Source organism: Halichoeres trimaculatus, unplaced genomic scaffold (genome assembly GCF_033239565.1).
Source record: "Halichoeres trimaculatus isolate MK-OKI-2021-1 unplaced genomic scaffold, fHalTri1.1 fHalTri1_scaffold_11, whole genome shotgun sequence".
Taxonomy (NCBI): domain Eukaryota; kingdom Metazoa; phylum Chordata; class Actinopteri; order Labriformes; family Labridae; genus Halichoeres; species Halichoeres trimaculatus.
The window spans coordinates 2,381,523-2,399,973 of NW_027437189.1; positions in this window are offsets into that span (position 1 = coordinate 2,381,523).

Genomic DNA, 18,451 nt, shown 5'->3' on the forward strand with positions numbered 1-18,451 from the left:
ATCAGAGGACGTCACTTTCAAACTTTCATTAAAAAACAAAAAAGTCTACACAAATAAAACCTGAACAAGAAAAAAAAAACAAAAAAAAAACAAAGATTTGTCACATCTGTCCATACAAACATCGCTCAATCGCAGTTAAATTTCATGTTTTTAGTGTTTTTTTTCCAGCTGTTATAAGCTGACATTTAGATTGGAACTGTTATGTTTTGTTTTAATCACAAAAAAAAGGGATTTTCCCTTTAAAACGGTAGAAAAGACGACAGAAGAAAAAACATTTTTTAAGTTTAAGGAAGTCCCGCTGTCCCCTGCCCAAAAAATGTTCATGGAAAAATAAATATTGCAGCCAATCCACGAAAATAACACAATGCAGAAAAATCAGAAATTATAACAGTTTTTTCTTCACCAGCAGGGGGCGCTGTTATCACACACAGAACATCAGTACAAGTCAAACCTCCTCAAACTCTGAAATCAACTGAAAACTGACAAAAATGAGTGAGAGAAAGTAACTCTGTGGAGCTGCCAGAAGGGGGCAGTGTTGCTTTCTAAGAAGAGCTAAAGTGTTTTCTGGAGACTACTAGACCTGAGGCCAGGGCTTCAGGAGACAAAAAGTTTCTTTTTTTTTTTACAGAATAATTAAGTTTTAAGAAAGTTAGGAAGATCAAAAATCACTAGTTTCACTATCTTTCTAAAGAAGAAGAAGAAGAAGAAGAGACTTTTCTAGAGACATCAGAAAGAAGAGGAAGAGTTTAAAGGGAATTGATAAGTTATTCAGAGTTTCAGTGTCAGAGCCAGGTTTGGCAGGTGGGGTTAAAAAGAAAAACAAAAAACAAACAAAAAAAACAGAAATGTCCCTTTAGTTTTTGGGACCACTGACGGACGTAGAGTCTGGTGAAAGAAAATTTGAGTTTTAAAACAAAGGATTGGAAGTTATAAAAGGGTCGTCCATAAGGGGGCGCCAAAGCCAACACAAACTGAGAGTTTCTCATAGGAGGTTTAAAGGGACTGTGAGGACAGCGCCACCTTTATTTTAACTTTTCTTTCTTCAAGTCACTTTTTCCCTGCTCCAGCTCCACGAGGTAAGGTATTTATCAACAGTTAGGTAGAGCTACACTTTGAAACCTGACAACAAGCTAACTTTGTCAGTTTGTAGCGTAGTTTAGCAGCTGCTATATTTCTCTCTCCTCACAGCCCGGTGCTCTGAGATGTGTCTGTAACGTGTAACGTTAGTGAATCCTGGTTCTGTCCTACCAGAGCTCATCTACCAACTCCAACCTCACCAATCAGAGCTAACGTAACCTGGCTCTTCATTTTATTGATAGACTCTCAAGTTTGAACAGACCACTGCAGAATAACTGCTGACTGTGGGTTGGAGACAACATTAGCACAAACACATTAACCTGGGTTTTAGCATTTAGCTCGTGTTTTAGCCTTTAGACCATGTTTTAGCTTTTAGCACATATTTTAGCTATTAGCTAATGTTTTAGCCTTTAGCCTATGTTTTAGCCTATAGCTTGTATTATGTTTTAACCTTTGGCACATATTTTAGCCTTTAGCTTCTGTTTAAGTCTTTAGCTTGTGTTTTAGCCTTCAGCAAATATAAATATCCTTTATATAACCAGGTAAAAAAAAGTCATTGAGATTAAAAACCTCTTTTTCCAGAGTGATCTGTCCAAGACGGCAGCACAAATATTTTAGCTTTTAGCTTGTGTTTACGCCTTTAGCACATATTTTGGCCTTTAGCCTGTGTTTTAGCCTTAAGCATGTATGTATGCCTTTAGCTTGCGTTTTTGACTTTTGCCAGTGGTTTAGCTCTTAGCCTTTTAATGAGCCTTTAGCCTGTGTTTTAGCCTTGAGCCTGTGTTCTAGACTTTAGCCTGTGTTTTAGCCTTTAGCATATATGTTAGCCTCTGGCACATACTTCAGTGTTTAGCTTGTGTTGCAGCCTTTTTGCTCTTATTTTAGCCTTTAGCTTGTAGTTTAGCCTGTAGCTCGTGTTTAAGCTTTGGCAAAGCCTTTAGCTAGAGTTTTAACCTGAAGTCCATGTTTTAGCCTTTAGCCTGTGTTCTGGCGTCAAGCCTTTGTGTTAGCCTTTAGCCCATATTTTAGTCCTTAGCCTTTGTTTAAGCCACTAGCCTGTGTTTTAGCTTTAAGCATGTATGTATGCCTTTAGCTTGCGTTTTTGACTTTTGCCAATGGTTTAGCTCTTAGCCTGTTAATGAGCCTTTGGTTTGTGTTTTAGCCTTAAGCCTATGTTTTAGACTTAAGCCTGTGTTGTAGCCTTTAGCATACATGTAAGCCTCTGGCATATTTCAGCCTTTAGCTTGAGTTGCAGCCTTTTTGCTCTTATTTTAGCGTTTAGCTTGTAGTTTAGCCTGTAGCTCGTGTTTAAGCTTTGGCAAAGCCTTTAGCTAGAGTTTTAACCTGAAGTCCATGTTTTAGCCTTTAGCCTGTGTTCTGGCATCAAGCCTTTGTGTTAGCCTTTAGCCCATATTTTAGCCCTTAGCCTTTGTTTAAGCCATTAGCCTGTGTTTTAGCTTTAAGCATGTATGTATGCCTTTAGCTTGCGTTTTTGACTTTTGCCAATGGTTGAGCTCTTAGCCTTTTAATGAGCCTTTAGCCTGTGTTTTAGCCTTGAGCCTGTGTTCTAGGCTTTAGCCTGTGTTTTAGCCTTTAGCCTATGTTTTAGACTTAAGCCTGTGTTTTAGCCTTTAGCATATATGTTAGCCTCTGGCACATACTTCAGTGTTTAGCTTGTGTTGCAGCCTTTTTGCTCTTATTTTAGCCTTTAGCTTGTAGTTTAGCCTGTAGCTCATGTTTAAGCTTTGGCAAAGCCTTTAGCTAGAGTTTTAACCTGAAGTCCATGTTTTAGCCTTTAGCCTGTGTTCTGGCGTCAAGCCTTTGTGTTAGCCTTTAGCCCATATTTTAGTCCTTAGCCTTTGTTTAAGCCACTAGCCTGTGTTTTAGCTTTAAGCATGTATGTATGCCTTTAGCTTGCGTTTTTGACTTTTGCCAATGGTTTAGCTCTTAGCCTGTTAATGAGCCTTTGGTTTGTGTTTTAGCCTTAAGCCTATGTTTTAGACTTAAGCCTGTGTTGTAGCCTTTAGCATACATGTAAGCCTCTGGCATATTTCAGCCTTTAGCTTGAGTTGCAGCCTTTTTGCTCTTATTTTAGCGTTTAGCTTGTAGTTTAGCCTGTAGCTCGTGTTTAAGCTTTGGCAAAGCCTTTAGCTAGAGTTTTAACCTGAAGTCCATGTTTTAGCCTTTAGCCTGTGTTCTGGCATCAAGCCTTTGTGTTAGCCTTTAGCCCATATTTTAGCCCTTAGCCTTTGTTTAAGCCATTAGCCTGTGTTTTAGCTTTAAGCATGTATGTATGCCTTTAGCTTGCGTTTTTGACTTTTGCCAATGGTTGAGCTCTTAGCCTTTTAATGAGCCTTTAGCCTGTGTTTTAGCCTTGAGCCTGTGTTCTAGGCTTTAGCCTGTGTTTTAGCCTTTAGCCTATGTTTTAGACTTAAGCCTGTGTTGTAGCCTTTAGCATATATGTTAGCCTCTGGCACATATTTCAGCGTTTAGCTTGTGTTGCAGCCTTTTAGCTCTTATTTTAGCATTTAGCTTGTAGTTTAGCCTGTAGCTCATGTTTAAGCTTTAGCAAAGCCTTTAGCTAGAGTTTTAACCTGAAGTCCATGTTTTAGCCTTTTGCCTGTGTTAGCCTTTAGCTCGTGCTCTATCTCTCCTGTTTATCTTTCTTCTGCTCTTCTGTCCTTTTTCTGTCTGACAGTTAGGCTCCAGTGTCCACCATTAGTACAAAATTAATCATAGAAATCGTTTTCAGCACAGAAAAGCACAGATCTCTCTTCTCTCTGATAAACTTTTTCACTTGGCGTGATGATGTCATAGATGTATAAGTGAAATGTATGAAGCTAGCAGAGCTCTGAGTGGTTTTTATTCTCCTGAATCTTCAGAGATTAAATGTTTAACGAGTGTAAGGATATAATTGGTGTTTAATCGTTACAGCAGTTTAAAGTCTCGGTGTTTGGATCTTCTTGGTCCGGTTTCCTCCCACAGCAGAACCTCAGGTCCAAATTACAGACTGAGTGAGGATCAATGAGTCCGCTGGTTCAGCTGATTGGTGTTTACAGCCACAGATCTCTGAGTCACAGATCGACCTCTGTTCTGTTTGTCGTTTGGACTCTGAAGAAATCCCCTCCTCCATCGCTCAGGGTGGGTCCGTCTCTTTTTCTCCTCTGTCTCTTAAAATCTTTACTGTCCTCCGCCCCCTGACTGTCTTTCCTTCTGTCGCTGCGTTTATTCTTCTTCTCTCCTTCCTCTTTCTCTCACTCTTTATCTCAGTTTTGTTCACCTCAACTCTTTTTATTCTCTTCTTTTTTTAACCCCTCTCTGCGATCTGTTTGAATTCTCTTTCTCACTTCCTGTCTCCTTTCCTTTCATTTTTCATTCCTTCTTTTCCACTTTTCCTTCCTTTCTTTCTTCCTTCTACCCTCTAATTTCCTTCCTCTCTACTTCTTTCCTTCCTTCACACTTTTCCTTCCCTTACCACCTTCATTCCTTCTTTGCGTTCGTCTCCACTCTTCCATCCTTTCTTCCTACCTCTCCACTTTTCCTTCCTTCCTTCCTGTTCCACCCTTTCCTTTTCTTTCCTTTCCTTCATTCCTTGCTGTAGACTTTTCGTTTCCTTCCTTCCTAGTTTTTTTCTTTCCCCTTCCTTTTTTCTTTCTTTCCTTCCTTCATTTCCCCTTTTCCTTTCCTTACTACCTTCATTCCTTCTTTCTCTTCCTCTCCACTTTTCCTTCCTTCCTCTTCAACCCTTTCCTTTTCTTTCCTTCATTCCTTGCTTTACGATTTTCATTTCCTTCCTCCCTACCTACTTGTCCTTCCTTCCTTCCTTTCCCTCCACTCTTCTTTCGTTCCTTCCTACCTCTCCACTTTTCCTTTCTTCCCTTCCTCTTAACCACTTCCTTCCTTCCTTCCCCCTGTTTTTTCCTTATTTCTTTCTTTCCTTACTTCCTTTCCCTTTTCCATTCCCTTACTACCTACTTTCCTTCCTTCTTTCCCTCCTCTTCGCTATTCTGTCCTTAATTCCTTTCTACCTCTCCACTTTTTCTTCTTTCCTCTTCCACCCTTTCCTTTTCTTTCCTTTCCTTCATTCCTTGCTTTATGTTTCTTTTCATTTTCTTATTTTCTCCCTTCCTTCCTTCCTGATTTTTTCCCCTTTCTTTTTCTTTTGTCTTTCTTCCCTTCGTTCCTTTCCCTTTTCCATTCCCTTACTACCTTCCTTCCTTCTTTCCCTCCCTGTCCACTCTTTCATCTTTCCTTTCATCCTTCCAGCCTTTCTACTCCACTTTTCTTTCTTTCTTTCTTTCTTTCTTTCTTTCTTTCTTTCTTTCTTTCTTTCTTTCTTTCTTTCTTTCTTTCCTCTTCACTTTTCCTTCCCCTCCTCTTCTCCTCTTTTCCCCTTTCCATTCCTTCCTGTCCCCCCTTTAACTCTTTTCTAACTTCCTCCTTCCTTCCTTTCTTCCCCTTGTTGTAAACAATCGTCCGTTAACCTCTTTTTTCTTTCTCCCCTCCTCTCAGGGTGTGTATCTGGCCTATGTGCTTGTGTGTGTGTGTGTGTGTGTGTGTGTGTGTGTGTATCGCTGTCTTGGATCCAAACATGTCTTTAAAACACATCAGAACGATTCAGACCTCCCTCCTCTGAAATCTTTTCCTCTTTTCATGTTTTTCTCTTTAGTCGTTTTGTTTCTCGGCTCAGTGTGGGAAACATCAGGACGTCAGAAAAATCCCCTGAAGCTGAACCCAGAGGTTTAGAGTCTGCAGTAATGTTTCCTCTGTCCTCTGACTCTTTGTTTATTTCTGATTTTAAATGAAGTTTGATAAGTTTCTTCTTCGCTCAGTGAACCTGGACCCTCCTGAGGCTCAGACCTGGGTCTGGTCTGGTCCGGTCTGGTCCTGTCCTGTGGGCTTCCTCTGCCCCGCTCTCTCTGAATAACAATGAAACATGTGCTGATGCAATCTGCTGTTTCCTGTCGCTGCGCGGGGATTTACTGCGGCTCACTCTCTCCTCCTGGAGAAGACGACGTTAACGTTCCTGCAGACGCTCGGTCGTAAACGTGGAGCGCTTCATCTGACGCCTGCTGAGGCTCCGCCCACAGAGCGGAGCTGAAGCTGCAGGTGCATGAAGCTGAAAACCACCCTCCGCCTGAAGCTACGCTAAGCTAACCCAAAGATTTCTCTCCTCTCTGACGTCTGGATCGTTAACGTCAGCGTGTCCTCAGACAGGAGGAGCTCCACTTCCTGTCGCTCTGAATTATCTGTGAAACGGGAGGTCAGGGAGGGAGTTTCTCCTCCTGCTCCTCGGGGAAACGTGCTCCCTCTGAGGACCAGCTCCTCCTTTCTGTGTCACTGAGGAGATGCTCTGTCTCATCCTTACCCTCCAGCGCTGCAGGGGGCGCTCCGCACACGTGTTGGTCCAGGGACGAAGGAGAAGAAGAGACTGAGAGACGACTTCCTGAGCTGGAAACGATGGATGTGTGGCTCCAGAGGCTCCATCCTTCCTTTACACTTTCCTCCTTTCCTCTACTCTCCCTACATCTTTCCTTCCCTTGTTTCAGTTTTCATGCATCCTTCCATCCTTTTTGCATCTGCCATCCCTCCTTTCTTCTTTTTATCACTTCCTCCCTCAGTTTCATCCTTTTTCTACCTTTCCTTCCTGCTCTCCTTTCTTCTCGTCTTACTTCCTTTACCCTAACCTTCCTCCAACCTTCCTTTTCTTGACTTTTCTCCCTTCCTTCCTTCCTTTCTTCCATTCCCTTCTGCATCCTATCAAGAGTTCTTCTTCCTTCCTTCCTTCCTTCCTTCCTTCCTTTCTTCATTCCTTCCTTACTTTCTGTCTTCCTTCCTTACTTACTTTTACCTCCTTTTCTTTACGCTTCCTACCTTCCTTCCTCCCTTCCTTACTTTCTCCTCCTTCTCATAACGCTTCCTACCGACCTTCCTTCTTTCATTTATTTTTGCCTTCCTTCCTCCTCCACTCTTTATGCTTCCTATTGACCTTTCTTCCGTCCTTCCTTCATTCTCTTCTGCAACCTCTCTCCATTCCTTTCTTCCTTCCTTCCTTTATTGTTGCCTTCCTCCCTTCCTTATTTATTTTATGTCTTTTATTCTTCATCCACCCCTTGCTTTCTTTCTTCCTACTTTTAGTCCTTCCTACTTCCCTTCCTCTTATTTTTTTCGACCAACCTTCCTTCCTTTCCTCCCTTCTGACCTAGCTATTGTTTTTCCTCCTTCCTTTCCTTCATTCCTTTCTTTCCTATTTTGCCTCCTTATTTTTCTTTGTCTTGAACAATAAATAAAAAATAAAAATATTGTCCCCGCTCTGAAATAAATAAATGAAGTTTTCTCAGAGGCTCTCTGAGTTTGAGCTCCTGTCTTTGAGCAAAGCAAACAGGCGCAGAGCACATCACAAACGCTGACAGAGCATCAGCAAAGACAGAGCATCAGCAAAGACAGAGCATCAGCAAAGACAGAGCATCAGCACAGAGCTGGGGAGAAATTAAAGAAGTTCACTACAGCAAAACCAGGACCTGAGTCCAGACTGGTAGACTTTCAGAGCAGGTCCAGCTCCAAGGTGTGGTCCATGACATCATCACTGAGCATGTGCAGAACAGCTCCAGGAACAGATGATGATGGTGATAATAGCTGCATTGCATTTTACACCGCTCAGAGGTTGCATAATGTGTGTGTGTGTGTGTGTGTGTGTGTGTGTGTGTGTGTGTGTGTGTGTGTGTGTGTGTGTGTGTGTGTGTGTGTGTGTGTAAATTTTGGCTCTTAGTCCCCAAACTAATCATACTCCGAAGAGCTTAAAGGGTCCACACCCTACACACACACACACACACACACACACACACACACACACACACACACACACACACACACACACACACACACACACACACACACAGGCTCATCTGTTAGCCATTAGCAGCCCGTCAATGACAGCAGAATCACATGGGCCGGGCTCCGAGCGCTCACACATGATCACATACTAATCACATGATGTATGGATTTCTGTGTGTGTGTGTGTGTGTGTGTGTTTCTGCTCACAGGCAGGCTGATCACAGAGCAGCTGTGAGGTATGGAGGATTTAACATTTGGTACCAGTTTAACATCATTCCCAGTTTGAGAGCTGGGGAATTCCAGTCCATCCACTCCCTCCTTTCTTCTCTCTGCACCGCTCCAACGTCTCATCTCTTTATTCTTTTCTTTGTTTCTGTTTGTTTCTGTCTCTGCTCATACTTAAACTCATACAGATAAAGCGTCAGACTCTGATAAACCTGAAAGAGTCGTGGAGTTTCAGAGACGTACCTGAGGCGAAGGAGGGATGAAGTCAGAGAGGAAGAAAAACAAATCTGAGAGGGAACCTTAAAACAGATTGTCTTTAAATCTGGAATATTCTTTGGTGCCCTCTGGTGAACCCTTTTCTTTAGTTCTTTCCACAAATGTTCAGTTGGATTGAAGTCAGGTGATTGACTAGGCCGTTCTAACAGATTGATTTTCTTTTTCTGAAACCATTTGAGAGTCAACTTTGCCGTGTGCTTTGGATGGTTGTCCTGCTGGAAGGTCCAGCCACGTCTCATCTTCATCATCCTGGTGGATGGCAGCAGATTCAGATCAAGAATTTCCCCATACATGGCTCCATTCATTGCTCCGTCAGTTATATGAAGTTTGCCAACACCATGAGATGAGAAACAACCCCATGCCATGATGCTTCACCTCCAAACTTCACTGTTGGTGTAGTGTTTTTTGGCTGATGTGCAGAGCCATTTCTCCTCCAAACATGGTCTGTAGTATGACAGCCCAAAAGTTCAGTTTTGGTCTCATCTGACCAGACAACATTCTCCCAGTATTCTACAGGCTTGTCAAGATGCTGTTTAGCAAACTTTAAACCAGCTTCAACATGCCTTTTCTTGAGGAATGGAGTCTTGTGGGCTGAGCGTCCATAGAGGCCATGGTGGTGGAGCGCATTGCCTATTGTTTTCTCTGTAACAATTATACCTGCTGCCTCCAAGTCTTTCTGGAGCACTTTCAGGGTGGTCCTTGGCTGGTTGAGTCCTCTTCTGACTATCTTTCTGACTCCCTGGTCAGAAATCTTCAAGGAGCTCCTGTGCGTGGCCTGTTGATGGTAAGGTGGTGCTTCTTCCACTTGTGAATAATGGCCCCAACGGTGCTGACTGGAATATTCAGGTGCTTTGATATAAGTCTGTAACCAGTTCCATTCTGATGCTGAGCAACAATCAGGTTGTGAATGTCTTCAGAGAGCTCTTTGCCTTTACCCATCATGAGGTGTGTGCTATTTAACTGCTTGGTGAAAAAAACACCTTTTTTATAGGACCATCAATTTGCTCTAGCCCAGCTGATGTTGGTTTGCACTAATTGGAAGTTCAAGTAATAATTACTGACAGATTTCAGGTGGTATGGTGCATTTCCTGTCCAAAGTATACAGCCTTTCCATGGTGTGTTCAATACTTTTTTCCTGTGTTATCGTTCTTAATTCACCATAATCATTATTTATGGACCTGAACGTTGTGATTTTCTTTTCATGTGTGGATTATTTGAGTTAATACCAATGTCGAGGAGAAATTTTGTTCTAATTGCTGCTTTGGAAATAAATGTAATGAGGAAAAAAGTTGACACCTTCAATTCTTATTTTCCCCTCAGTAGATACAGTGCCCAAGGAAAAAACCTCAAGCGACCTTGGAAGTACCTCCAAGACTTTATCACTGATACTTCTGAGGGTACCCTGACACGGTTTGTAAAGGTTGACCACCTTTAGAAACTCAGCGATGTGAAAACAGAAACGGAAATGTGCTGAACTTTCCTTTTTCGTGTTGAAACTTCTCTGCTCCCCCTCCCTGGTTAACCCTCTCCTCCCTCCTCCTCCTCCTCTGTGAGGATTAAATCTGAACATCTCCTCACTCTCAGGTCTCAGAGGACCTCAGACTTTGATTCAGACCCCTGGCCCTCAGGGGGACCTGCTGGGAAACTCTATCCCTGAGTTGAACACGCCCTAACACTGAACCTGGATGCATGCGCGTTGACTTCATGCATTCTTGTGCAGCGCTGAGTGCGAATAAAACGTTACAGGGTGGACCCTCTGCAGCTGCACGACTTAAAGCGAGATTATGCAACGATTCGACCTAAAATAAGAGCTTTACACTCGTTCTTCACGGCACGCTGACGCCTGATGCTGAGCGGGTATGATCTCTGGGAGGAAGAAGTATGACACAGCTTTAGGAGGATCCTCTCCATCACTGGTCCGGTCCCTGAGCGTGGATCATATCTGCTCCGTGTGACTCTCCATACGTTGAGCCGGGGCTCAGCTCCCTCTGGTCCCTCTCGGGGTCTGGGCCTGTCACGCTGAGGAGACTCCTCACATCACAATGAGCATGAGTAAACTTGTTGTTGGCCGGTGTCCACCGTCCAGATGGAGCAGACTCTGCTCCGACTCCACCCTGCAGGCTCACATATCTGGAAAACGTTCAGACGGGACATGGTTCACTGAAACTTCTCTGTCTGTCCTCGCTGATCTGTTCTGTGATCGTTTTCTTTTGTCTGTGGAGCGTTTCATTGTTCTGAAAGAGATCTCCTGTTTGTTTAAAAGCACATAAACACCAGTTTTACCAACACGACGGCGGTTTTATGGGAAACGTGAAGTCACAAACCACACAGCTGGACAGATTGAACTTTAGTCCTTACCAGATTTGAGCTTTTTGTTTTATATCATGTCTTAGATTACTACCTACTTACTACAACTGTTTTCATTTAGTATAAAAAATCGTCAACTTTGGCGATCTTTTGTGGCCACGCCCATTGAGTACGAAAAAATCCTTTAATGACTTTTCATCAACATTGTTTCTTGTATCCACATAATAAATTTGAATCTGCTACAAAAAAAAAACAAAAACAAAAAAAAACCTGGGACCAGTTTATTTCAATACGTGCCCAATAAATCGTCAAAATCCGAAATTCAACTCCAATTTCAGAACTTCCTGTTCAGAATTTACGATTGTCATCACAGACTTTTTTGTAGGTCTTGGCCTGATAGTTATACAAAAATGAAATTAAATTAAAACACAGGCCTGTAGCTTAAAGTAGCTGCATTTTTCCTACCTAGGGGGCGCTATGGAGCACTTATTGGAATAACGCTGAAATCAAATTTTTCGCCATGACTGAATTTTCTGCAAAATCTGTGGTTAAGGAGGACATGAAGAAAAAAGATAATTTCTCAGGTTTTGATAGGGTTGTCGCCATCTTGTGGTCGAGCTCGGGGCTTAAATATCAAAACTAAGGTAACAGTGATGTTAGTAACATAGGTAGGGGTGGCCAAGGTGTACACACGTACAAATAGTTACCATTTATCCTCAATTCACTTGTGACTTTAATAACTGTAAGTATGATAGTACAGATATTATATTCCAGTGTATAAATATTAGTGTATAATTTATATTACATAAATGATGTATCAGCCGGTCTGATTATTTTTTTAAAGTATTTTTAAGCCCAGATAAAAAAAGATAGATAGTAGCCTGGCAGCACACTGTGCCATAAGAAAAGGCTAAATTATGTTTGGGTTAAATAAATAATTTATTCATTAAAGTTGTGATAGTTTCTTTCAGGGTTTGGGGGCAAAGCCTTTCCTCACAATTTTAAAAAATCCTGGAGGAAACTCTGTATGGCTCCTGTATTGATGAGGTTGAGGGTGGGTCGCAAGACACAAAGTTTGCCCTGAGTTGGAAACATTTGGGAACCTCTTCGGAATTCGGAAGTGGGGAGTGGGAATGACGTCATCTCCGAGTTCAGCGTTTCAGTTGCCAAGTTGGAAAAAACTTGCCATAACAACAATATTTCTATATATAATCATTGAATAATACAACGTAAACGGCTGATTTAGTACAACACTAGTCAGAAATGCTAAAATGAACAGGATATAACAGGAGCTGGGGCAGCCATCTTTGATTGTAAACTTGGGGGTGGTGTGAATCCACTGACTTCCTAGTAGGAAATTCGGACCTCAGGGGGTGTTCCAGTTGAAATTTACCACCAGGATTTCGTAAATCCCGACTTCTGAGTACAAATGGAAGGCACCATAACCCCGCCCTCTCACTTTGTGTTCTTTTAACTCTGGTTTCAGACGTCAGCTTGTCATGGAACAGACTCAAGCCCTGTTTCCAAGAGGTTCGGTAAAATCAGTAAAGCCTGATCCTGTTTGTGTTTCCACAGCCAACCGTGCCCCCTCATGGCAGGCGACATGTAAGCTGATCGGCGTAGTCTAGCACCCCAACTTAAAGGTCCCAAAAAATGGGACAGTTGGTCTCGGCTATTTGGGGACCTGTCCAGGAATCAGTCAGTGGGAACCCCACAAAACGCGTGCCGTACCGAGACAAACTGCTTGGCGGAAATGGGGCTTTAGTGATCAACCTTGAGTAGATTTGAACAAACGTAAAGTCTACAGTCACCAGCCACTTTTTCAGGTCCTTGCCTTCAGAACTGCCTTAATCCTTGGTGGCATAGATTCAACAAGGTCCTGGAAACCTTCCTCAGAGAGTTTGCTCCATATTGACATGATAGCATCACACAGTTGCTGCAGATTTGTCGTCTGAACATCCATGATGAGAATCTCCCGTTCCACCACATCCCAAAGGTGCTCTATTGGATTGAGATCTGGGGACTGTGGAGGACATTTGAGTACAGGGAACTCATTGTCATGTTGAAGAAAGCAGTCTGAGATGATTCCAGCTTTATGACATGGAGCGTTATCCTGCTGGAAGTAGCCATCAGAAGATGGGTACACTGTGCTCATAAAGGGATGGACATGGTCAGCAACAATACTCAGGTAGGCTGTGGACTTTTTTTTTTCTTTTTTTCCTTTTTTTTTCCTTTTTTCTTTTTTCTCATCTTTTTTCCTTTTTCTTTCTTTTTCCCTTTTTTTTCTTTTTTTTCTTTTTTCTTTTTTTCTTCTTTTTTCTTTTTTCTTTTTTTTCCCTTTTTTTCTTTTTTCTCTTTTTTTCTTTTTTCTCTTTTTTCCTTTTTCCTCTTTTTTCTTTTTTCTCTTTTTTTCTTTTTCCTTTTTTTTCTTTTTTCCCTTTTTTCTCTTTTTTTTCCTTTTTTCTCTTTTTTCATTTTTTCTTGTTTATTCCCTTTTTTTCTTTTATTCTTTTTTCTTTTTTTTTCTGTTTTCTTTCTTTTTTTCTTTTGTCCCCCCTTGTTTTTCTTTTGTCCCCCCTTGTTTTTCTTTTTTCTCTTTTTTTTTCTTCTTTTCTTTTTTTTCCTTCTTTTTTTCCTTTTTTTCTGTGGACTTTAAACCATGCTCAGTTGGTACTAAGGGGCCCAAAGTGAGCCAAGAAAATCTCCCCCACACCATTACACCAGCAGCAGCAGCCTGAACCGTTGATACAAGGCAGGATGGATCGATGCTTTCATGTTGTTGAGGCCAAATCCTGACCCTACCATCTGAATGTGGAGCAGAAATCCAGACTCATCAGACCAGGCAACGTTTCTCCAATCTTCTATTGTCCAGTTTTGGTGTTGCTGTGTGAATTGTAGCCTCAGTTTCCTGTTCTTAGCTGACAGGAGGGTCACCCGGTGTGGTCTTCTGCTGCTGTAGCCCATCTGCCTCAAGGTTGGACGTGTTGTGTGTTCAGAGATGCTCTTCTGCAGACCTCGGTTGTAACCAGTGGTTATTTGAGTTACTGTTGCCTTTCTATCAGCTCCAACCAGTCTGTCCATTCTCCTCTGACCTCTGGCATCAACAAGGCATTTTGTCCCACAGAACTGCTGCTCACTGGATATTTCCTCTTTTTGGACCATTCTCTGTAAACCCTAGAGATGGTTGTGGGTTAAAATCCCAGTAGATCAGCAGTTTCTGAAATACTCAGACCAACAACCATGCCACGTTCAAAGTCCCTTAAATCACCTTTCTTCCCCGTTCTGCTGCCATGTGATTGGCTGATTAGAAATTTGCGATAACGCCTCGCAGTCGACCACAGCCCGTACACTGAGAGGAGTCAAACCCAGCTTTAATGGATAGAAACGCTTAAACTGTCAATGCAAAGACTTCAGCTCTCACACGACAAACATGAGTTATCTGCTCTGCACGTGTGTGTTAAGTGTGTGTGTGTGTGTGCCGTGAGGTCAGGACACACATGTGCAGTGTCTCCCTGCAGACTGTCAACATGAGGTCGGTGTTACGGAGCGAATGGTGACCCGCAGGATTCAGTTTCATATATTCAACCCCTGTGCTTCCTCAAACACACACACACACTCACACACACACACACACACACACACACACACACACTGAGGAATGTGTTGTACGGTGAAATGAGAGCCTGTGGGTACAGCTGGGTGTGTGTTATGATGTGATGTTCTTGGCTGAAAGAATGAAAACACAGCTTTACCGAGTGTTCACACCACGAATCACGGCTGTAATTGCATCTGTGGTATCTCATGAGCACACACACACTCACACTCACACACACACACACTGCACAGACAATGGAGGACAGTTTTCAGTATGTTTTGAGCATCTTTGCAAAGAATCATCTGGTTTAGACATAAAACTGAATCTGCTGCTCACGTATCGTCACCGACACGTCTTCAGAAACATGAGCGACATCAACACTAACATCTACCGTTACACGTCATTAACACCTGATATACAGCAAACCTCACTCCTACATGTGACCAGAAAGTCAATCTCCACGTTCACAAATGACGGGCAGCTCTTACTCTGCAACCTCTCCTCCACAGTTTCTTCAAACTTCTTGAAAGATTTAATCCACTGAATCGTCTCTTAAAGAGGGGGTGTTATTTTATTTTATTTTATTTACAGCTAAATAATCCTTATTTTTTCTTGCTCTGGTGTTTTTGAAAATCTTTATTTCAGCTTCTGTCTGAAACACTTAATTTTGGCTGCTGTCTCTTCCACAAACCCCCCTTCACTCTGATTGGCCAACACTCTGGAGGCCTTTCGGGGCGGAGCTATGGTCAGACCTTGGTGTTTGAGGCCTGCACAGACACCTCTTCTGTAGAGGGCTCATCAAGTCGGCAAGTCTGTTGAAAACCTGGGGCCTCACATACAAAGAGTAATCAAATATTTAAATGTTGTTATTATTATTATTATTATTATTATTATTATTATTACTATTATTATTATTATTTAAAATAAAATATAAAATAAAAAAATGATTTTGTAATTTTTTTAATTAATGTTATTTATTCACAAAAGCTTGGAAAATAAAAAAGTCTACTTTCAAAAAGTATGTAATTTTTAAATTAAGTACTAAAGAATGATAAAATATATTTCATAATAATATTGCTGTAATGTACGATTTAATGGCCAAATTATATTTTTATCTGTTGTTTATCAAAAGAGCCACCAGAGGCCTTAAGGGGGTGGAGCAATAGTCAGACTTAGGTGTTTGAGGCCCTCATGGAGACTCTTATGTGAAGAGCTTTTCATTTTGGCAAGTCTGGTGAAGACCCACAGAGAGTAATTAAATGTTTCAAAGTGTTATGAATTTTTTTTTTTTTAAAAAAGGAAAGATTTTGTAAAGACTTTTTTTATTTTTTTTTAAATTAATTTTATTTATTTACAAAAGCTTGGAAAATAAATAAACATTATTATTTATCATTATTTTTAAAAAATTATGTAATTAAAAAAATGGTTTTCAAAGATTAATAAAACATATTTTTCATAATTTTACTTTTTTTTTTTTTTTTTTTTAATTATGGCCATATTGTATTTTTGTCTGTTATCTATCAAGTAGTATTTATTTTGAAATCTTGTTTTCATTTTTTTTTTTTTTTTAATTAACTTTTGGGGTTCCACAGGATTGACGCTTGCCCACAGATTCATACATCTGGATATTTCCTGGATTTGAGTGTACACCAAGTTTGATTTGGAAATCCATGTAAGTCTTTGTACATGAGGCCCCAGGTCATCAAATCTGCACACGCTCAGTCTGAACATGTACAAACAGTAAACAAATATTTCAACTTTTAGTTTGTTTTTTTTTTAGAATTTTTTTATCTATTTTATTTATTTATAAAAGTTTGGAAAATAGATAAAAACTAATTATTTTAAAAAGTAAGTAATTTTTTAATTAGTGTTAAAAAATATTAAAACATATTTCATAATAATGTTTCCATATTTTACAATTTATTGGCCAAAATATTTGTCTGTTATTTATCAAAATAGTATTTACTTCAAAATGTTGTTTTTATTTAATTATTTATTTATATATATTTATTTTCCCGGGTTCCAAAGGATTAATAAATTTGGAAAATTTTGTGTGTGTGACTTTTTCTAGATTTGAGCGTACGCCAAGTTTCAGTAGGAAATCCATGCGAGTCTTTGTACAAGAGGCCCCAGTCTGAACTTCCAGGATTGTTACTTTATACCCATGTTTACACTACAGGAAAGCAGGATACCCCCTCTTTAAAGTGCAAACCTCTGAACACAGGAGCTGGATGATGTTTCATTCCCTATATGACGGGTCTCTGTCCGAGCAGCAGTTTGGAGGTGGATGCTGTGGTGGATCTTTGTTTCTCAGACGTCCAGCTGACACGACTTTGTGGTTATAAATGAACTCACACTTTAACAGATGAGTTTGTTTGTTGCTCCTCAGCTCGTGTATTGTCGTCGTTGCTAAGCAGCCCACGAAGAACAGAGCTCCCTGACGTCTGAAATCTGTGATCAATGAAGAGAGAACCACATCATGGGCTGGGAGGAGCCACAGCTGTCACATCTGTTTGTAACAAGCTCCCAACAAACAGCGAGCGCACCCAGTGGACGCTGGACTGGGAGAGCCTGACCCAGAAACTCAGAGACGTCTCCTCCTGGTCCAGAGACAACACCTGAGCCAGCTCCAGGGCTCCCATTGGCTGCCTCTGAACGCTCTCATGGCGGTATGAAGTCTGATGGTCCGTCACGTCTTGGCTCCTCTGGACGAGGGACAGGAAACGGTGCTGGAGTGAAGTCATACGCCTTTTCCTTTAGACGTCATCAGGAGTGTCTTTAAAAAAAATGAGGAAATGACGAACGTCTCAGTCGGAAAACAGCGATTTCGGCCAGCGCGATCTCTGAAGATGACATGTCTTCATTTCAGAGGAATCACTGCGATGTGAGGATTTTTTAAGTGGATCCAACAAAATGCTTCACAGCACCTTACCCTGATGAACTGCTCTAATTTGGTGCTCTTAACCTTTTTTTTGTAGTCTGTGATAATAATTATTTCTTCATATTTTATCTAAAATGTAAAAGAATCTGAGCTGCTGATGCAGTGTCTCCTTTGTCCTCACCTTCCCCTTGGTCCTCTGTCCTAAGGGTCGAGTGGAAGAGGTGAAAACACGCCCCAAAGAAACAAAACCCTGCAATACATGAGTAACGAGACAGCTAAGCTAGGAAAAGCTAATGTTAAGCTAACGTTACAGTATTCAGATGCTAATGTAGCTTAGCTGTCTAATCTTTCATGAAATGCAGTTCATTGTAGTGAAGTCTGTTTGCTGTAGCTAATATTAGCTGTAGCAGCATTAGCTAGTCAGAGGTCCTGGTTTGTCTTTGTTGTCCAATAGGTTGTTGGAGACAACAGGTATGTGGCTATTTCGTCGTATACATCACAATGAAAAACAGTCCCTAAAGCCCCGCTGTCAGCAAGCAGTTCAGTTCAGTTCATCTTGGTACGGTACACATTTAAACCGCGTTTTCACCAAGCAGACTGGTTCGTCTCGTTACGGCGCGCATTTTGCAGCGTTTCCACTGACTTATCCCGGGACAGATCACTAAAAACTGTGACGAGCCGTCCCACTTTTTGGGACCCTTTCGTTTGGGTGCCAGACTGAACCAATCTGCTCTCAGAAGGTGGAGCTACAACACTGCAGACCGTTGATTGGTCAAAAGAATCGTCAATTACTGCAACAGCAGCTGTATTTCCCCTGGTGGCACACAGTCTTCTCTGAAACAAAGCTTGATTGTTCTTTGTATCAAAGATACATGCCAATCACAGAGAGGACGAAATGCTGCATGTCTTCATCGTTGCTCTTTGTTTACTGTGTCGCGTTTTTTCTTCTTTGTTGGATTTATTAGCGGGGTACACTGTGTCACCCTGCTATGCCGTCATGCTACATAGCTGGTGTGACTGTCAGCATCTGGCTAACACGCCGTCTACCAAGAAAGACATGGTTGGCTGTGGAAATGCAAACAGGATCAGGCTTTACTGATCCGACCCGTACCAAACTGTACTGATCCGTACCGGACCACTTGGTGGAACGGTACGAGCTCATGTGTCAAACTTAAATTCATTCTTCTTTCACGGTTTGAGTCCTTTTGCACAATCCATCACACAAGTTCCTGAACGTGACACCAGTAGGATGTATT